Raw genomic sequence first — 22,607 nt, forward strand, 5'->3', positions numbered from 1 at the left:
TAATAATAATAATAATAATAATAATAATAATAATGTTTGTCCAACCCTTGTCCCGTTTCTCTAGGGGGTCGGGTATGAGGTGAGATGAATCTCTCGTGGTGGTCTTTTTATGATTGAATGCCCTTCCTGACGTCAACCTCATCAGAGGAGTTAATGAGACGAAATGAATGACGCGATATATGATAGTAGGAAGGGAGAGCGTGAAAGTCGGTGCCGGCACATAGCCTACTCCTGTCAAATAGCACCAAGGGTCTGCTCAAGGGTTAACGTCTCCATCCGACGGACGAATCAGCATCAACAGCGTCATATGCCCTCACTCCATATGAGCACTGCGGAGAGGTTTGGAATTTAATCAAGGCTTTTGGCACGCAATCTAGTGATTAGAAATTGAATACCACCACCTCCCCTACCCTGCCGGCCAACATTTTGATGGTGAAAATTTTTTCGACCAACGGGACTCGAACCGGCTAACCACGGAGTCCGACCGTTTAGATTTCAACGCCTTAACGATCATGGCCACCAGACAGGCTAATAATAATAATAATAATAATAATAATAATAATAATAATAATAATAATAATAATAATAATAATAATAATAATAATAATAATAATAGTAGTAATAATAATAATAATAATAAATAATACCATCGGGTGAGTTGGCCGTGCGGTTAGGGGCGCACATTTGTGAGCTTGCATCCGGGAGATAGTGGGGTCGAACCCCACTGTCGGCAGCCCTGAAGATGGTTTTCCGTGGTTTCCTCATTTTCACACCAGGCAAATGCTGGGGATGTACCTTAATTAAGACCACGGCCGCTTCTTTCCCGTTCCTAGGCCTCTGCTATCCCATAATCGTCATAAGCCCTATGTGTGTCTAAAGCAAATAATAATACCGGTACAATGAGGGGGCGCGTTGGTACAATGGTCTAGTCCCTCGGCCCCCAGCCCGAGCGTCCTGAGTCCGAATCCCGGCGACTTCGGGAGGATTTTCGAGAGGATCAGTGTGTAGTGACTGGAAGAGTATCTGGCCTTAAAATACTGTCGCTTTCTATAGTGAGGGTCATGGAATTGAAAGTTCCGACACAGTTGCTTTAACAGCGCTTAGATAAAAAATGCACTTGCTGGGACTTAAAATAATACAGTATCGGTAACACCACATATTGAAGGCACCTGTTATCTTTATTCCCTCACCAGTTAACGTACGTGGTACACTTCCATACAGTACCGATCCTCATACGAAAGTCTTCAGAAACAGCTCTCAAGCTTTTTGACGGAGACTAGTAAGTGATAAGATGTAACAATATTTGTACAAATGTGCAGTTGGAGTCAACATGGGTAGCTTGAAAAGATTTTCAATGCTCTTATATGCAAGATTTTTTTAAATTGTTCCTTTCTGCAACAAGCCCAGTGGGAAATACTCTTTAGCAGTCCACGGGTTTTGTAGTATTCCAGCCTGATCAGGATACCTAGAGGAGGAATAATCTTTTAATCTTTCTATTCTTCATCTCTTCTTGTTAACGACTTCGAAATCGTTTATCCTTTACAGTATCCAGCTGTCAATGATTCGCAATGAAAGGCTATTGTTTCGGAAGTCTGTGGTTCTGATTTAATGGCAAAATGCACGTTGCTTTTCACAGGTCACCGCTCACAGTCTTTGTTTTCGAAGCCTAAATTGCAAATTAGTGCAGGAAACCTTCTAATATAGGCTATTAAATAATGTTCATATATACCTTTTTTATGTCTTTTCTGGCGAGACGTAGCGTTGACAGTGCACTATATTTTCTGGTACGGGCAAGAACACATTTTTTATTTTCGTTGGCCTGTCTTAGTCTCATCTTTGGGTTTGACAACATGAAAGTGACTGAAGCATGAGTGATGTTAATAGGTAAGTTGTAACACTGTTTCTTACGCAGGCAGTTCTTGTTATGAATGAAGAGAAAATCTCGATGACATGGTTGGTTGGTGTACGCATTTCAGTGGCATGTAACAGCAGCCTCTGGTGGTGGTGGTGGTGGTAGTGGTGGTGATTATTGTTTTAAGAGGAAATACAACTGGGCAACCATATTCTATGAACATTAATCATAGAGAAATAATGTAAAGGGTCCGACACTTCCAAAAATGAAGATATCAGCCAAAGAAAGACAAGGTCCACGAAGGGCGTGAAAATGAAAGACTGTCTAGGTCTCGTGAGCAAAATAGCGTCGGGTCTGAAATGAACAAGAGTTGACTAAGGGAGATCGGATAGGACAGAAGAAAGGAGTCTGGCACAAGTAAGTGGAAGCAATGCCGGGACTCAGCTAAGGGACCCGTGGTTACCACCTACGCTCCCAAGTTAAGAGCCCTTGGGGCCCTTTAAGTCGCCTCTTACGACAGACAGGGGATAGCATGGATATTATTCTACCGCCCCTACCCACAGGAGGACAGCAGCTCAGCCACGGCGAGGAAAGCAACGGGAAACTACCACACTTTTCATTTTCCTAGTATGCCTACAGTATTTATCGACGCCTAGACCATCTATGACAGCTGATGGTGGAGCTGTTGAGGATCCACCCAGCCTTCGGGCTGAGTGCTCAACATACATGGAACTTTATCCCTTAAAAGAGCAACAACAAAAACAACAACAACAACAAACAACGGAATATACGCTTCCGTGGAATCGTAGTTGAGCTTCGCGCTTCAGGGATATCCTTCAGGGCACGATACCAAATTACCTTTCGATTCACTACTCCCTTGAAATAGGTTGCAAATTCTTTATCGCAACAAGGTGGGTGGTGGAATGAAATCTACTTGGTGATTTCCGTAATCCTGATGTTTCTCTACAGCCCATTTCCTTTGTTTCACATACCTGTACCGCCCCATATAGCGTCCTAAGCGTAATCTAGGCTAGTTGGCTCTATGACATCGAACATGTTTACATAAGTGTTAAGTACGCTATTTATGTCTTTGAGGTTGGTTACATTCCAAGGCCTAACTATGTGAGTGTGAAGAGGAGGCGTCTCTCCTCATTTTGATGTGTGAGATTGCCGGGGGAGGAGTGATGCTCTAAGAGACGACAACAAACACCAAATAAGTGGAGAGATTTGTATAGTGCATGGGTGATGTGACGTCATTGCTGGTCGTCATACGCCTCTGCTGTGTCGGGATAGCCGACAGTACTGGCGGCAGAAGAGTGAGTGCATCGCGTAGCAACGCTCCAGCAGTATCGTTCACAAGCTCAATCCAGTAGGAACAGCTGATCACACGTAGCGCGCGCTCAGGTGTCTACCAGTCGAAGCTCAGAACGAAATATTGCACGTGTGAAATCTCAGGAAAATCCTATCTTATTCTGGGCCAGTAACACTGTCAAGCCAGCGCATATCTAGTTTCCATTGAAAGCGTATAGCGTAATTTACTGCGAATACGTTCAAAAACAGTGTTTGCATCCTGATAGTTTTGCGGATAACTGTTTCTCCATACTTCTTCTGACTGTATACATCTTGGTATTTCTACGAATAGCGAAACTGTGCCAAGTTATCATTCAGATAAAAGTCGGGACTTAATTTATCTGCGAAACTTTAAGACCAATAACACTCAAGTGATCCCACATTGCATATCTTGATATTTCTGCTCACTGTTTTCAGATTATTTCCGTTTTTCTGAAAATAATCCCTGCTCTGGAAAATAAAGTGATTGATTTTATTCTTTACGTTTGTCAATTTTGAAGCTCAACCATCAAACCAAGCCTAAAATAAAACTATAACGTACCGTACTGTGCTGCTGCATACAGGCCTACACCCACAAAAGAGGAGTGTCGAGTGTGCTTTCGGAAGTGAAAGAAATAAAGTGATAAGTCATTTTCTGTGCTTCAAGTAATTCTCGTGATAACTTCTAAGATAAGCGGAAAATAGGGCAACAACTGTGCGCTTTTTATGCTGCTCGTGGATTGCAGAGGTGGCGAGCTTAAGAAGTTGTAATATCCTTGGCTCAAGTACAACCGAGTGAGTTCTTCAACAGAAATAGAGAGTAAATATCTACATTAAAATATATTAGGACTTGTCTTCAACGGATATACGTCAAGAATCTCGCACTGTACATTTTGACTAAGCCGATTATATCGTCGTCATTCTCAGGGACCGGCAAACAGATCAGCTATTGACATTCATCGCAGAACGACCTTCAGTTAGTTCACCGTCTCTTTTGAGGATCGCGATAACTGAAGGAGTTTTCATTTACGAACGGAAGCTCAAATCACCTCCTGTCTCAATCAGTCAGGGAGTAAGTGAATCGCATACCTATCGGCACGATTGTTCGACTGTAAACGCCGACGCCAAGGAAGGCACGCCAGCAGACGTACCAAGCAATTGATCAAGTCAAATAGTTCAAGTGAAACAGAACGACATTTAATCACATACCGAAAGTGTGGCTCATCTGGAACAGATATAGCCTGCCGCGGAGTGCATTAAGGTGAATTTGAAGAGTGTGTTTACTCATCGCATTCCACGTGCTTGGCCTACTTCCACAGTTACTACCTGCTATAAAGGTAAGTGCAGTTTCATTGTTCAAATCTTTATAACCAATACCACGAATTTTTCCAACTAACAACGATTATAAATCGATGAAATGAAATGTCGTATGGCTTTTAGTGCCGGGAGTGTCCGAGGATATGTTCGGCTCGCCAGGTGCAGGTCTTTAGATTTGACTCCCATAGACGATCTGCGCGTCGTGATGAGGATGAAATGATGATGAATACAACACATACCCCCAACCAATGATGGTTAAATTTCCTGACCCTGCCGGGAATCGAACCCGGGACCCCTATGACCAAAGGCCAGCACGTTATCCATGTAGCCATGGAGCCGGACATAAATCGATATTAGTAATCAATATGCACTTAATACTAATACAAAAGTAATTACCACTTTTAAGTGTTAACTTAAAGGAAAGAAGGGGTACAGGTACTCGTTTTGAAGTGAACGCCTACGTTGTTTCTTTTCTTGAAAATATGTGTCTAGATCATCTCCCCTTTTTCATGAAACTTTAAGAATATAATATTTAGTGTTAAGTGCGTGCTTCCAAGTGGATCATTGCAAGTATACGCTGTGTGTTGTAACAAGATAGTTGAAACTGTGGGACAAAGTTAATACAGTGATTTTGTTGTTGTTCCGGATTGAGTAGGTGAGACAGAACAGCGCTGGCTTTTATTATTTTTTTTTTTTTTGCTATTGGCTTTCCGTCGCACCGACACAGATAAGTCTTATGGCGACGATGGGACAGGAAAGGGCTAGGACTTGGAAGGAAGCGGCCGTGGCCGGAGGTGACTTTGCTTTGCTTTGTATTTGTCCGCCACATAGTCCCGTTTCTTGATACAGGGTGGGTGAGAAGAATTTATATGACATGTTTTACGACCGGATGCCCTTCCTGACGCCAACCTCAGTTCAGTAATAATAATAATAATAATAATAATAATAATAATAATAATAATAATAATAATAATAATAATAATGCCGTGTTGTCTCCGGAGAGGTCTGGTGGAGGTCTTTCGAGTTGACTCCTTATAGGCGACCTGCGCGTCTGTGAGGATGGGGCCCTATCTATGATGAATTCGAATGCTGAAGGCGGCGCACACACACACACACACACACACACACACACACACAGAGTCCCCAAACCATCGGAATTAACCAATGAAAGTTAAAATCCCCGACCTGGTCAGGAATCGAACACGGGAACTTTCAGTCCAAAAGCCAGCATGCTATGGAGCCGGAAATAATAATAATAATAATAATAATAATAATAATAATAATAATAATAATAATAATAATAATAATAATTTCGTATGGCTAATTCTAGCCGGGGGCAGCCCTTGTAAGGCAGACCTTCCGATGAGTGTGGGTGGCAGCTGTCATGTGTAGGGAACTGTGTGTTATTGTGGTGGAGGATAGTGTTATGTGTGGTGTGTGAGTTGCAAGGATGTTGCGAACAGCACAAATACCCAGCCCCCGAGCCACTGGAATTAACCAATGAAGGTTAAAATCCCCGACCCGAGCAGGAATCGAACCCGGGACCCTCTGAACCGAAGGCCAGTACACTGACCATTCAGAAAACGAGTCGGTCATAATAATAATCATCTATTGCCTCAGTTACTGTGTCCAGGCACTTTGATCTGGTACTATTTAGGCTGCCTGCGAATTGATTTTGACATTCCATTTTACTCTGCCAGATGGCAGAGAAATCGGAACTCTCTTGGGCTATATATTTCAAAGTTTTAATTAATTTTGTTTCCCGATCCCATATCAGGAAACGGGACTAAGGGGGTATACATACATACATACATACATACATACATACATACATACATACATACATACATACATACATACATACAATTAATTTTGTTGGGTAAACACCAGAGATAGCGATATCGTAGGGCAAGGAAACCACGGAAAACCATCTTCAGAGCAGCCGACAGTGGAGTTCAAACCCACTATCTCCCGAATAGTGGATACTGGCCGCACTTACGCGACTTCAGCTATCGAGCTTGGTCGTTATTATTATTATTATTATTATTATTATTATTATTATTATTATTATTATTATTATTATTATTATTTCAGAACGAAGTTGGTTTGCAAGTCATATTGTCTATACATTGCTCCGTTTTCAAATAACTTTGCTATGCGGAATCCAAAGGTAGGTTGAATATGGATGTTAATTCACCTGCCGGAAGTAAGAGGCATGCAACTACAGTATAATGCTGGTTGTGTGACGCAGATAGGTAGGTGCTGGCCTCCTACGTCCAAAGTTATGGGATCGATTCCCTGCATTGTGGGTCAACGGTTAAGACAACTTGAATGTGTCAGATCTGTCTGCGTCGATTTCCTAGGACGTTTTAGGACATTTTGGCGCGTTCTGTCGTCCCTTCATCACATCAGCTCTCATACAAGAATTAAACGTTTTTAACGTCCGTTTTACTCCCAGCAGTCTTAACAGACACTAAGGTGTTCGAATAACCTTCTGTATTAGCCCTATAAAGCTGTGGTCCGCAAAGTGGGGGGCGCAGAGAGTAATGTAAGGGGGCGTTGCTATGATCGAAAATTCATCTATAATATTACAAATTTAATATTTTTTCTGAACAGTTATTGTTATTAGCAGAGAAAACAGAACAGGTGGAATATTGTGTGTTCTGAATGATACATGCATCGTCATAATCATAGATAAGCAGCTGATTCACGATGTTAAAAAGCAATCCCATCAAAGTAATTAGTTGAGTGCCTATTTCCTTTGAAAATACAGAATAAATAAAGAACAGGAAGCGAATTAGTCGAAGTACGATCACCTTCCACATCAGATTCTGTATCTACCGGCGCCAGTAATCTTAAATATAAAACAAACACCGTATTGCGTAAATGTCAAGATGATAATCTGAAATTAGGCTTCACCATTATTCTTGTGAATAACAAGGAACGACAACATCGATGGGATATTGTAACGAACAATAGCTTGAATCCTATAAAATTTACCAGAAGTGTATTGTACATGTAACCATTAATATTTCCGAGTTAGCTGTAATATGAAATATTCGGTATCTTTGAGTAGCGAAATATTGGATTATTTTGTACAAAACTGTTGAAATTTAGTGTGCTTTAAAGATATTATATTACTTCTAATTAGTTTCACCCTAAGTGAAATGTCTAAATTTTCTCTTCGTCGAACATCGTTTTGTACTATGAAATGTACAAATATGCATTCCTTAAGTAAATAAATAAATAAATAAATAAATAAATAAATAAATAAATAAATAAATAAATAAATAAATAAATAAATAAATAAATAATAATATAATTCGGGAGATGGTGGGCTCGAATCCCACTGTCGGCAGCCCTGAAGATTATTTTCCGTGGTTTCCTATTTTCACATCAGGAAAATGCTGGGCCTGTACCATAATTAAGGCCACAGCCGCTACCTTCTCAATCCTAGCCTTTTCCTATCCCATAAGATCTAGGTGTGTCGGTGCGACGTAAAGCAAGTTGAAAAAGAAAAAAAGAAAAAAAGAATTTTCCCCTAAAATGTCATGTGGCATCAGGAAAAGTATCCGACATTAAACTCCTGCCCGAAACCCCGAAAACCTGACATAACTAATGAAAGTTATTATTATTATCATTATTACTTTATTAACACTGCTTGCAATTAGTGATAATGATATTGTGAAATAGGTATAGGCCTATGGAAATATGCCAAAGGGATATTGTTATTGAAGATATAAAACACAAGAAAATATATTGTACAAAGTTGTATGCATGATATGACTGAGGTAGTGTATACGGTTAAATAAAGTGAGGGTCTTACGTGATAACATTTTGTTGAAATTGCAGCCTGCCTGGGAGGATTGTATTTCACATACTAAGAACGTTTATTCAACAAATTCTTGATTGTAAAAATGTTATCAGTTAGTATTAAGTTTTGGCATATCTTTCATTACCCTGTGGTGTAGGTGTAGCGTGCCTGCCTCTTACCCGGAGGCCCCGGGTTCGATTCCCGGCCAGGTCAGGGATTTTTACCTAGACCTGAGGGCTGGTTCGATGTCCACTCAGCCTACGTGATTAGAATTGAGGAGCTATTGACGGTGAGATAGCGACCCCGGTCTAGAAAGCCAAGAATGCCGAGAGGATTCGTCGTGCTGACCACACGACACCTCGTAATCTGCAGGCCTTCGGGCTGAGCAGCGGTCGCTTGGTAGGCCAAGGCCCTTCATGGGCTGTAGTGCCATGGGGTTTGGTTTGGTTTATATCTTTCATTATCAACTCCACGCAAGGTTGAGTACCTATTAACTACGTTGATAAACTATGCTATTATGGGATCTACATTTAAGTATGCAAATGTAATTATTGGATCGAGTATCGAGACAGGTGACCTGTATTTTAAAACGAGGCACTATAGCAGTAATTTTCTGGAACGAGAGTGAAGAAAGTCAGGGGAAACTCGCACTAAGGAAAGCCCCAGTTACTACCGGAATTCGAACCGCGGATCTCTGAACGATTCAGTTTCCTGATCTGGTAGAAAATTAGCTATCTTACATGCATTTGACAGGTTGTCTATGCGGATGATTCAGGTAAATAGAGACAGGTAATGTGATTTGCGGCTGTAAACTTCCCATAACTATGAGCTCCTTCCTAGCACGGATCGAGTAGTTCGAATATTATGACGGATCATTGTGTCAAGTACCTGTAGTTTTCAGAATATGTATGATCCAGAGGAATGGTAAGATGAACAAATAATTACATTAACTCCCCAGCTCCTCTACACAAATGTTCAGACAGAAACTGTTTCATTCGGCGGGACAATTCCTCTGGATTGCTTGTCACACTGACGTTCACTCACGCTCCCTTTGGGACAGACAATGTATTCAAATATCAGAATCTGTAACCTACTACGAGACATGAAAGATCAGAATTTCCTATCCCTCCTCTCTTTGCTACAAATGATTATTCGTTAAGATTCACATTAACGACGGCAGGACACAGGAAATAAAAAAAATACAATAGTGAATTTTATCATTATTTGTGGTAGGTTCAGATTTTACAACCTACAAGATTGGAAACTGTATTTTTTACACGTGTATGTAACGTCTGTCGTTAGAAACCATATTAACCTAGATATTTTAGAATTAACTTCTCTTAAACTAATATATCACCGTGCGTGAATAAAATTATTTATAGTCTATATTATAGTGCTATCTCCCCTGATTGTAAGTACTGATTTCCATTACAATCTGTTAACCCGTTTTCTCGTGATACGCATACATACATACATACATACATACACGGCGGAAATTTAAAATTGCATTTCCGTCTTATTCTAGATATGACCGACACACATTTTTTTTCTTAATTCTGATCAAAGTACAGACAAAATTGTTATTTTATTTGTACAGAAGGTATTGTGCTCTACATTTCTGTCATGAAAATCAACCAACTCTATAAATAGTGTATTTAGTGCATAGAATTATTCCCTTAATCGCCATTGAAGCCTCTGGGAACACGCTTTTATTTTGGTAGCTAGTTCTTGGCGATTATGTCATTGTTATTCCAGTATATTGGCTTGCGTGTCATAAGTACTTTGCAAGGATGAATTGGTTCGAAATCAATTGGACTCGCTGAAGCTATTAGCTGAGCAGAAATACAGGCGGGATATACTTGCTATGGATATTAAAACACCGTGATAGAAGAGTTAGGTTGCCAGTCAATGTAGCTCAGGTGTCCTAGCACGTGCCTTGCCCCTTCTGGTATGTTACTGGTTTTTCTTTCGCTACATAGCCCACTTAAAAGATAGCATAATAGTAAGTAACCTGTGTGTTAACCAAAGGTATCAACTATAAGCTCAGTCGACTAGATTTTACGTGAAAAAAATAACAAAATAAAAACACACAGACTTGTAATCGTATATATTTTGAGAGTGACATTTCGTTTCCTTAAATTACTGTTCTCGCGGGACCCTTTGAGATTACCCGGAATGATATTATCTTTCAAATGGTGAAAGGAATTTCAAAATCGGTCCATTAGTTTCTGAGATTGCCCATTACATATAAACAAACTCTCAGTCTCTTTATATAGCCTATAGAAGGGATGGCGAACCTTTTCCAACTAGTGTGCCATTTTAGGTCTGGATTATTATTCTCAACTGTTTACTGTGCCACTTGTTATTTTCGTTTGTAATGGATACAACCCCCGCCCCTACTCACCACCGCCACTACCGACTTCCATTCCTAATTCCAAATTGTGTTTCATAATATGATATTATATATATATTGTAAAATATGAAATACATGTGATTGCATGTTTCATGGTCGTATTTTGCGAATACTACAAAAATACTTAGTAGCTTTGTCATTTATGTTAGGTTCATAACTTGTCTTCACAACGTTCACTGTAGAAAATATCTGCTTGCAGGCGTATGATGACCCAAACAAAGTAAGTAGCGCTGTAGCAAGTTTCTTCATGGCCGAAAACTTTTGTGGGAGACTGTTCCACTGTTCAAGTATTAAGTTCTCCGGCTTCTGGAGAGAGTATTCACCATCCACAGCATACCCGATTTTCACTAATGCTTCATCAAGTTGTACGAAATGTTTCACCCATACATGCTGTCTTAAAATTCAGTAACTCCATTTCTAAACTGTCAATATCTAACCACTAAAAAAAACCCTCATTTGTGCAATAAATAAAGTGCGATACTTTCTTCATATTTCAATATTAGGATGATTTCTTGGCAACTATTTGTCTTACAACAATAAACAGTTACTCACGAAGAAAATTTATGCGATGCTGACAACCGCACACAAGCCAAATTTCACTAATTCACTTGATATGGGTGAGCGAATGGCTCGTCGGCTGCATCTGACATTTATTTCACTTGACTTCCGGACCTGTGGGTGTTGTAGTGTTGCCATAATGCACGTTCGAATGGAACTAGAATTTAGATATTCGGTATTTATTAAACCTGAAACACTATGACTATACGATGGACGAGATATGTATAGTCTAGAATACAAAATGTACATAAAAATGTTAAGATGGTCGTGTGGTGTGCCACCGAAATCGTGCTCGCGTGTCACCTAATGACACGCGTGGCATAGGTTCGCCATCCCTGGCCTATAGTATAAATGTGTGTTTTAAATCTCCCGAAATCAATTGTATGACACCCTTCCCAATAACTGTTTTGTTGACAACACAAAGTAGTTTTACAGCGATAAAATTGTGTGGTGAAGCTTTATATTTATTGGCAACAAACTCGAAATCGTTTCTCCTATCTATACCGATAATGAAGTCGCGCGGTCCTGCCGTGATGAATGATGTGTTAGAATAACTGTTAATAGAATGCCTTCGTACTTAGCTGCAAGTTAAGGTTTAATTTAATGTTAGTCACAGTGGCTGCAGTTTGAAAAAATGTACTTGGCATTTTAACCAGATAAAAAAGACTTGAAACTTTCAAAGCCTGTATTCCCGTACCAACACCACGAACATCAAACAGAAAAATTATGGGCGTCACTGCAACTGTGGTTAGAAAAAAAGAAACATGATCCCATTTTGGGTTAAATATAAACAAGCTAATCGTAAATTAACGTCCATCATTTTAAGGACATATTGAAAAATGAAAATCCACAGGCTGCTTCCAGTCATTCGACCGAGTCAGGAATGGAATTTTTTTTATTTTGCTAGGGGCTTTACGTCGCACCGACACAGATAGGTCTTATGGCGACGATGGGATAGGAAAGGCCTAGGAGTTGGAAGGAAGCGGCCGTGGCCTTAATTAAGGTACAGCCCCAGCATTTGCCTGGTGTGAAAATGGGAAACCACGGAAAACCATTTTCAGGGCTGCCGATAGTGGGATTCGAACCTACTATCTCCCGGATGCAAGCTCACAGCCGCGCGCCTCTACGCGCACAGGAATGGAATGAGCGAAGCCCCCATTTAGCGGCGAGGAGAGGAAATGTGCCGGCTACCGAAGTCTGTCGCACTCCTGTGGTGCAATGATTAATGACTGACAGATGAAATTATATTGGAGAGTGTTGCTGGAATGAAAGATGACAGGAAAAACCGGAGTGCGCGGAGAAAAACCTGTCTCACCTCCGCTTTGTTCAACACAAATCTCGCATGGAGTGACCGGGATTTGAACCACGGAATCCAGTGGTGAGAGGCCGGCGGCTCCTTTAAGGACATATTCCTTGCTAACTTCTACATTGATTTAACTCAACATAACTTAGTACAAATTTTAATAAATTTAGTAGTTGGATAATAGACAAACCGTAAACTGGGAATACAAAGCCTTGTTATTTTTATGACGCATACTTGGCAATACAGCTTTATCTCCTAGGCTTTTCGCGCCGCATTGCTTTCCTATTCAGTAGCTTCCTACAACACTGCTATCTTTGTCAGCGTATGTGTGTATGGGTGCATTGTTAGAGTGAGTCTTGATTTCAAAGTAATGACCACTCTGCCGTAAATTTTACGAAGATTTGTGACTCCTTATGCTAAACTTGGCAAGGTACGTTCTGTAACAAAATTAAATTAGAGTACTATTCTGAATACAATAAGTATTTAAAACCACAGAACATGTCATATACAGTACGTACTAGTAAGTACCTGAATGTTGTTTTTTATTGCAGATGAGTATTCTATGAGGAGATTCGGATTTTCGTAGAAGAGTCTGGTTCGTGTAACCAATTCGATGAAGTTGATAATATACGGACTGATGGCATAATGCTAACAGGTACATATGAAGAAAATAAACCAGCACCGAATACTGATATAACCCCAAGCAGCCGTGATGATTCTCCTGTGCCGAGGAGGTCGTAGATCTGTCCTGCAATGCCATTCGGATGAGGTGTCGATCTTCTCGGGGGGGTTGGGGTCTGGGTGGTGCCACCAGACCCATCTCGCCGTGTTATACAAACATCTGTAAACCATTCTGTACACACCCGTTGCACTGCCGACACACTTCGTCTCACACGAGCAGCAATTTCCCGGATGGATGCATCACGTTCTCTCATGCCAATAATGCGCCCTCTTTTAAAGTCACTCATTTGACGGTACGGTTCTCGCATTCGTCTGCGAGGCACCCTGCACGTCTGCTCAAGTCACACTGATCCATTACCTTCGGTTTATAGCGACAACATAAGCCGCAGGCACATTTTACCAGTTGGTGGTGGTGCGCCGAAATATCGATGTGGACCTTGAAACTGAGGGCCGACATGATTCAAATACTAATCATTTCTTCAGAACATAATAACGCACATGTCCTGTGAATATGAACTTCCTATTTCTAGTTTTTCAAGGTGTTCTAGTTTTTTTTAACATGAGTGTATTTTGTAGGGATTAAAATGTAACATAAATAAGTATATGCTTCTATTTTTCGTTTCTATATTTTAAACCTCACTGTACTCACCTCAGAATCTAATGAAACTAGACCACGCGACGTGCTTTCTACGATACAATGGCATTAATGATTTTACTGAAATCATATTCGATGTAGAGAAGGCTGAATTAACTGAATCTGTATTGGGTCATACCATATCTTAGCTACGTTTTCATACGTTCCATTTTCAAAAATGATAGTTCCGGGAAAGAAACTGTAACCGGAGGGGACAGAAACAGATAATGCTCCATGCATAAGTCTTGTAATTGTGACTGAGTTACCTACTACACTAACAGCTTTGCAATCAGCTGCAGAGTTGGCCAGTTCTTCGCCATAAGACCTATCTGTGTCGGTGCGACGTAAACAAAAGAAATTCAAGGCGACCTTTTTTTGTACAGCGTTTCCTGAGAAAGTGTGCTGCTCGTGTTATGAGAAATGTCTGTACTAGACTCAATACAATACTAATAACTGCAGCTAGATGAAACCGATTGACCATTTCTTTACTTAAGGACTGTAGTTTTTTCCAACTCATTCAACATAAACATCGTGAGATCATCTTTCCTGTGCAGAATGACACTTGAGTCTATTTATTTATTTAGTACGGTGGAACTCTGTGCAGGTCCATTAAGCCCCGCACCCGCCTTCATGGCAAGCCATTGAACGGATGCCTCCGCGCGTATTGCAAGGAACATTGAGCAAATCTATGCACTATTGCCACCTCGGTGGATCGAGTAGCCGAGACCCTGTAGCCAAGAAACTCACTCACCAAGATAAGCCCCCCCCCCCTTTTCTCACTTCCAAAAACCACCAAACGCCGCCTTCTAAACCTAATGCTAGATCCATCCTCAAACCTTGAAACACCAGAAACCGGAAACCGAGGCGGGTGTACAAACACTTAAAACGCTGCCCATTACAGATGTTTTTATTTAAAATGTAACATCTGCACATTCACACTAAAGTAAACGTTTCAGTCTACTATGTGACAGTCACTGCGTAACAACATCGGCATAGTCCCGTTGCAAACTTCCAAAAGCATATCGGAAGTGGTCAGTACCTGGATGGGCGACCACCCTGGGCCAGCACCTCTAGGAGGTGCTGCCAGGGCTACCGCATACCGACACACGTAATTACTGTAATTACTGTGTCAGCAGTGACGTATACTGAGGGCTACCAAGGCTATCAGTGAAGCCCAAACCTCAGTTGAGAATGATGGAAGTCTAAAGCACATTATAATGTAAGCATCTGACACATTGCTCCAGTTACAAAACTTGAAAGCAGTGAGAAAAAAACATCGCACGTATTTCTTAGAGCAAGGCACCGGAGACTGATATTGCAGCCCAGACTCTCGCCCCTCTCCTCTCGACTCAACATACGCGGCTTGCTGCTGTATATCGGACAGGAGTGGGGACCGGGGAGATACGTGTGCTAGGCTTCGGTCCGTCAGATCGCTACTGCCATCAATCATGCGTTACTCATCGTATATACTTCCTCACCTCATACTTGTGGCTTAAAACAGAGTGCTGGTAGTACACTTCCGAAGACACTGCATGGCTACTGTTATATATAGAGAGAGATAGAGAGTTATTTATTCACGAAGCACAAGATACAGCTACACTGAGCAAATTTCACTTGCACTGTCAACAGACTATTTAACAAACGTGAACTTTCATAATAAAATATAACAAACATAACAAAATATAACAAGATCAGGTACACATCCTACTAATAACTGTCCAAATCGAAAACCATGAGAATGTCCATGTTCATAGCCAAGTCGTCGTGGGTCAACATGGTGGTATAATCCCTTCACATCGACTTATCTTTAAGATAATATTTACACACCTCACGAATACACTTTTATTTGATGCTATATCAAGCTCTTGTCTCCTATTAATATTGTTAAAGAGTGTTGGGAGGCGGATTAGGAAAGATCGTTGAAGTATTGAGTGCTGAGTGTGGGGAATGTGGAGAAGGTCTTTGGTTCTGGTGGAGCGGGAAGGAACGCGGAGAGAGAAGAGTGAGGCAAGATGTTCCGAGAAGTAATGTCCATTTAAGATCTCGTGGAGGAAACTCAGGTCAGCTACCCGTCGCCTGATGTGCAGCGGTGACACATTAATTGCCATTAATACCTGCTGCGTAGACAGATTTCTGAGCTTGGGGTTTCTGTTCCTTATAATTGTAGCAAAGAAGGACACTGCTCTGTCTAACTGCTTAGTATTGGAGGGGGCGGCTGTTGTCCAAATTGGAGAGCAGTAGTTTAAGAGAGGTTGAACGATCGTGAGGAAGAAGTGACGAAGAGCAATGGGGTCAGAAATTTCTGTGAAGCGATAGAGAATGCCTAGTAATTTCATAACCCTGGTTGTATATGTTTCTACAGTATATGGGTCTTAAATTTTAATTTTGTATCGAATATTACACCTAGGTCACGCTGTTGCGTAACCACGGTGATGGGCTTGTCGAGTAGGTAATATGATGTCGGTAGAGGAGATTTACGTAGTGTTATGGTCATGTGGCTGCATTTTTATGGATTGGGGATAAGTTTCCAAGTACGGCACCAGTTCGAGTGGGCATTAAGTGAGGACTGTAGCAGAGCTGCATCTGCTGGATTCCTGATCTCCCTAAATATCTTGCAGTCGTCAGCAAAGAGTAGGGTATTCGCTGTTTCGTTGAGTTCGGACGGCAGATCGTCCACAAACAAAGAAAACAACAAGGGGCCAAGAGTACTGCCTTGTGGGACACCGGAGGTAACTGGTAACCATGAGGATGAAGTGCCTGATATTACCACTCTCTGCCAACGGTTATGTAGGAAGCCAGCAAGAATGGTCAGAAGACTGCCATGTATATTAAATCGTTCGGAGAGTTTATGGAGCAACAGAGTATGGTCTACAGAATCGAAAGCTTTCGAAATGTCTACGTAGCAGATATCCAGTTGTGATTTAGCTGCAATGGCGTGTGATGCAAAGCTATGCAGAGTGGCCAGGTTTGTTAGACAAGAGTCACCTGGTAGAAAACCATGCTGCTTGGTTGAGATATACGGCAAAGTGAATGCGAGGAGACGCTGGTGTATAATTTTTTCAAAGATAAAGGATAGTGTGGGGAGAATAGAGATTGGTCGGTAGGATGAAACATTAAATTTGTTGCCTGATTTGAGAAGTGAAACAATATTTGCCCGTTTCCAGGTAATAGGAAAATAGCCCGCGGCAAAACATCTGTTAAATAATTTAGAGAGAGGGACGCAAAGAGTGCTGGCAGTATTTTTTAGGAAAAGAGGACCTATAGTGTCGGCACCGGTAGCTTTGTTGGTACGAAGAGTTTGAAGAAGGTTATGAACTTCACTTGGTGTGGTAGTTATGCTTGATAGGGTTCTGTTTGAAGCTGTACCAACGGGAGGGAGCGGTTGGTTTTGTAAGGGAGGGGAGAAGTTGGAGAAGAAATACCTGTTGAACAGTTCATTGCGATCGGCGCCATCTGCTGTTGCATCGTTGTGGTTCACGCTGACAGGAATCCGCTCCGTCCTTCTCCGTGTGTTGATGAGACTCCAGTAGCGCTTGGGATTGCTGCGGACGTTTTCAGTGACAGTGTCTACGTGTGTTTTGTAGTCTCTTCTACGTTTTCAGTGACAGTGTCTACATGTGTTTTGTAGTCTTTTCTGACCATAAACCTCGCGTGGCGGCGGATTTTAACGAAGGTATTATAAGTGTGTGGGTTAGGGAAGTCTTTCCACAGGCGCCAAGCTCTCTTCTTATTAAATAGTATCAGTCTGGTCTCTTGTGATATCCAGTGTTGATGTTTGCTAGTAGTATCCCGTTGTGCAGGTACGAAGTCTTTAATTGCAGCTTGCAACCAGTCGTACAGCAGGTCAAGAGCCGATTTTTATTGGTAGATCTGCTAAAATGAAATGCAATATTTCAGGTTTAATGTTCTCTTTTATTGGTTGGAATCGAACCCGTAATCATGGGTCGGACACCAAAACTGATCTCCTGAGGAAGCTAATTAACCAGTGAACGATGGGTTCGACCGCTGTAAAATTAAACATTTTAATTTAATAATAATAAAAAATAATAATGGGTCATGGCACCTGTATAGGCTTGGTGATGACCTAATGGGGATAAAATGAATGGCGAGGACGTCATAAACACTCAGTCCCCAAGCCAGGGGAGTTAACAGTATGAGGGGGTTGATTCTGAAAACTGAACTGCGGCCATCGGACTAAAGGCGAGCATTCTATCCATTTAGTCACAAAGTTGGACAGGCATTTGCTAAACCTTAGGCTACCAACTCCACTGATCAGGGGTTGTTCACTCTGGTACAACGTCAAGCTGCTCTGACTGTCCAATGTTGTCAGCTCTAGTCTAGATGACTGTACTTCTTAATCATTCGGTTTCTTCATGTCAGTGAACAAACGTTCGTACTACATGAATCTTGTAAAAAAAATAATAATAATAATAATAATAATAACAGAGAAGATACCATATTTATGATAAAATCCATTCTGTAAAATGTTTATTGTACAATGTGCCAATTCTGCATTACTGAGAATACTGTATACCCCACTTCATATCTTACACTTTATTTTCAACATGCAGAAGTCTCGTAAGAACAGTGGCGGTTCGTGAAACTTGGTAATGGGTGTTCGCATTTTGAAAATTTAGAACACTAATATAGCCATTACTTTTCATGGCTATGAACTCGTTCCGAGACAAAAAATACACACACCGGATGAGTTGGCCGTGCGGTTAGGGGCGCGCGGCTGTGAGCTTGCATCCGGGAGATAGTGAGTTCGAATCCCACTGTCGGCAGCCCTACAGATGGTTTTCCGTGGTTTCCAATTTTCACACCAGGCAAATGCTGGGGCTGTAACTTAATTAAGGCCACGGCCGCTTCCTTCCAACTCCTAGGCCTTTCCTATCCCATCGTCGCCACAAGACCTATCTGTGTCGGTGCGACGTAAAGCCTCTAGCAAAGCAAAAAAAAAAAACAACATAAAATCAGACCATAAGAGTAAAATAAACACTCATCTAGGTCAGAACTGTGGAAGTGAATGGTGTTGCTGCTGGTTGTAGAGAAAAATCCTATTTGTTTCGATATTTTTCGGGGCAGAAAATTTATACATTCCTATTCTATGAAAAAAAGTATCTTTCGCCCTCTCGTTGAAATTCACACCTTGAGTAACCAAGAGCATTGCCAAAGCCGATAGATGATATTCTTCCATCGTGCTTCCAAGAAACGTTTCCTTTGAAACGTTTGATGTCACTGAAATCTTTCAGTTTCTGAAATAGTCATTGTCACAGTTAAAATAAATTTCAGAAGTTTTGTCACTTTACTAAATGCATCAACCACTCTGTTTGTAGTGTAATGATGAATAGCAAGAACAACAGCACCAGACATATTTTGAACTTACATCGCATATAAATAATTTGCAATTCAGATTTCATTTGCTGGAATTTAAGGAATGTATATTGTACCAGTAAAAGAGCCCGACTTTAAGATTTATTTTCAACGCAAGCATGGAATAGTTCTCAGGGCTACACTGGATGAATAATAGCTAGGGCTTGGTACAGGAGGCAGGGTCCTATCTACAAGAAAAATTTGAATCTGTTTTGATAAGAGTTTATTCTTATAATGCATGTTAAATTGCACGTCACCTCATGGTAGATAGGGGTTGTCTTCCGCATTGTCCTTTAAATGGCCCGGGTCTCCAGCTCACCAGGCCGCACCGGCTGGAACACGTTCCCGAAGATGCCCAAGTACTCCGTCAAGATGCGGACGGACCATCCAGGTTGGTTGTATGGAATACGCCTCAAGTTCCCGATGCTCGTGATGACCTCCACTGGTTCCTGAGGATGTTGAGGGTAGTCACATTACCCAAGTACAATGAGGTTGATAGCATCAATGCAAACTCCGAAAATGTGCTCTTCGTCACTCGCAGAATAAATCAAAGTTCATGACAACCTTGCGTAATGAGTTTTCTCACCACTAGTAAAATCACGAGACAAAGCTCATAAAGACTTTCAAAAATCCACTCTTTAACACTCATGGAAATGACGAGTCCGTGGTCATGAAGACTTTCAATAATGTTATAGTTCATCAATGAAAAATAATTACAAGTCTTTAAGTAATCACTGGCAAAGATCACAAGTCTATGCTCATGGAACCTTCAAATAAATTTAGAGTTCATCACTCGTGTATATTACAGATCTTTGAATAATCACTGGCGAAAAGTTAAAGTCCATCACTGCTAAATATGACAAATCTTTGAATAATCACTGGCGAAAAGTTAAAAGTCCATCACTGTTAAATATGACAAGTCTTTAAATAATCACTGGCGAAAAGTTAGAGTCCAACACTGGTAAATATGACAAGTCTTTGAATAATCACTGGCGAAAAGTTAGAGTTCAACACTCGTAAATATTGCAAGTCTTACTGGCGAAAAATTAGAGTCCTCAACACTCGTAAATATTGCAAGTCTTACTGGCAAAAAATTAGAGTCCTCAACACTCGTAAATATTGCAAGTCCCATTTATAAAGACTTAGAAAAATTCAGAGTTCCTCAACACTCGTAAACAGTACAAGTCCCATTTATAAAGACTTAGAAAAATTCAGAGATCCTCAGTGAGACTATAATGACGATAATGGCAGGAAGTATGGCCACGTTAACTACTCGACTGTCACTGATAGACTGAGATATCAGGCTATATTGAGCCTTCCTTATATTTGGTTTGGGACATCTACGTCACATATGCCGTGAAGCTGGTTATCTCCTGAATCCCTCGACGGATTTTCTTGAAATTCAAGCATTGCGACGTTTATGTAATTCCCTTTAAGATGACATGTTGATCAAGTCGCTACCACAATTATTATAGGAGTTTTAAATTTTTTCTCCATCGAATGTTCCGGAAGGTGTGACGCTTGAATCTGGAACATACGAGTACAGGCTAGCTGCACGTGGCATGACAGACGAGTGATCTAACTAGCCTCAGCGGCTACGTCACGCATACAGCTGTTCTCAGCTTGCTCGCTCGTCCTGCTGAATGTAAACAAACCAGGCTTGCACGGAGTAATACGCGTGGTGATAAAATACGATCAACTCTCAAAAAATATGCATGTACAGGTACAATATGCACCTATAATATATTTCAGAGCTTTCTTGGGATAAACTTTCTTTTACAAACCTAAATTTAAAGCTCTTTCAATCCGACAGATTTGCTGCCCACATATGGCATGCGATTGAAAATCTCAGTCGTACTAATTCAGTATAACGTCACAAACTTCTTTCGTTGTTGAGTTGTGATAGATGTGGTATTTTCACGACGTCTCTTAGCAGTAATGCCCCCTCCATATACAGTGTCATCTATACTATTTGGGATTTTAAATATTTATGTTTCATACGAGGAAATTGCATTTTTTATTTTAAGCTAACCAGCGATGCTCGTTTGCATTTAGTTGTCTAGTGTATCTACGTGAGGCATAATTCCAGCCAAAAATTAAAATACGAAAGTTCTATTTTCAAGCGCAAACTCTGAACTTGATTTATAGTCGCATTTTATCTGCTAGTGTTTTTAATCTCTTCCAGGCACTCCAGAATAGTATCCTTATTTTCATATTCTTCTTCGACTGTTCTCGAGTTAAAATTGTATCTTGTACTCGAATCACGCCTAACTATTTTTCCGACCATTTCATCAAGAGTAGCAACTCTGGAACAAGTTGGCAAAGAAAGAAGGTATTTCTCCGATATTGGCGAAAAATATACGAACCTGACTGTTCTGATTAGCCGGCCCCGTGGTGTAAGGGTAGCGTGCCTGCCTCTTACCCGGAGGGCCCGGGTTCGATTCCCGGCCAGGCCAGGGATTTTTACCTGGATCTGAGGGCTGGTTCGAAGTCCACTCAGTCTACGTGATCACAATTGAGGAGTTATCTGATGGTGAGATGGCGGCCCCGGTCTCGAAAGCCAAGAATAACGGCCGAGAGGACTCGTCGTGCTCACCACACGACACCTCGTAATCTGCAGGCCTTCGGGCTGAGCAGCGGTTGCTTGGTAGGCGAAGGCCCTTCATGGGCTGTTGTGCCATTGGGAGGGGGGGGGGGGGAGTGTTCTCATTTGTAATCTTAGCCATAATCAGATTTAACTGATGGGCGTAGCAATGTATAAAATAAGCATAAGGGTAATCCTGCTTTATTGGGAATTAAACACCGGTATCAGGGCCACTTACGACGTTTGCACCATCATAGCCTTGTGAGTTTGTCTTCGTTAGGTTTAAAAATCTCAGGGAAAACTTACTTGATGCAGTTGGCTAAGGAAAGAGCGTCGTAAAAGTCGAAAATCTTTCCACTAGTTTCCTGTTTGCCAACACAGAATGAAGCACCACCACTAGCGGAAAGGGCTGTCTGGCTGTGGCGGTAAAGGCGTGCTCGGTTCACCCGGAAGGACGTGAGTTTGTTTCCCCCGTCAGGAAGCAAAAAAATTAAGAAACGAGATTTCCCCTTCCAGAGGTGCATATGGCCCTGAAGTTCACTCAGCCTCTACCAGAAATGAGTACCAGGTTAATTCCTGGGGGCAAAGCCGACCGGGCGTAGAGCTAAACACACTATTACACCATTGGCCGAAGTTACGGATTGTGGAAGCCATTTCCAAGGGCCTTCATGGTCTGTACGGAGATGACTACTAGGAGATATTTTGGTCACGTCATGTTTGAAGCATGCAGCTTGACTAATCATACTGAA

The 22,607-nt window shown here is 41.3% G+C and overlaps 1 protein-coding gene across 1 annotated transcript in view; it reads left to right on the plus strand.

Moving 5' to 3' along the window:
- Positions 1 to 3,424: 3,424 nt before the first annotated feature.
- Positions 3,425 to 22,607, plus strand: part of LOC136878916 (protein FAM184A) — a 442,374-nt gene continuing 423,191 nt past the window's right edge. Inside the window, exon 1 of the mRNA XM_067152527.2 lies at positions 3,425 to 4,518. The gene's annotated coding sequence lies outside the window, so the exon portion shown is untranslated. The remainder of the gene's footprint in view (positions 4,519 to 22,607) is intronic.

The sequence above is a fragment of the Anabrus simplex genome, chromosome 8, assembly GCF_040414725.1.
Source record: "Anabrus simplex isolate iqAnaSimp1 chromosome 8, ASM4041472v1, whole genome shotgun sequence".
NCBI lineage: Eukaryota > Metazoa > Arthropoda > Insecta > Orthoptera > Tettigoniidae > Anabrus > Anabrus simplex.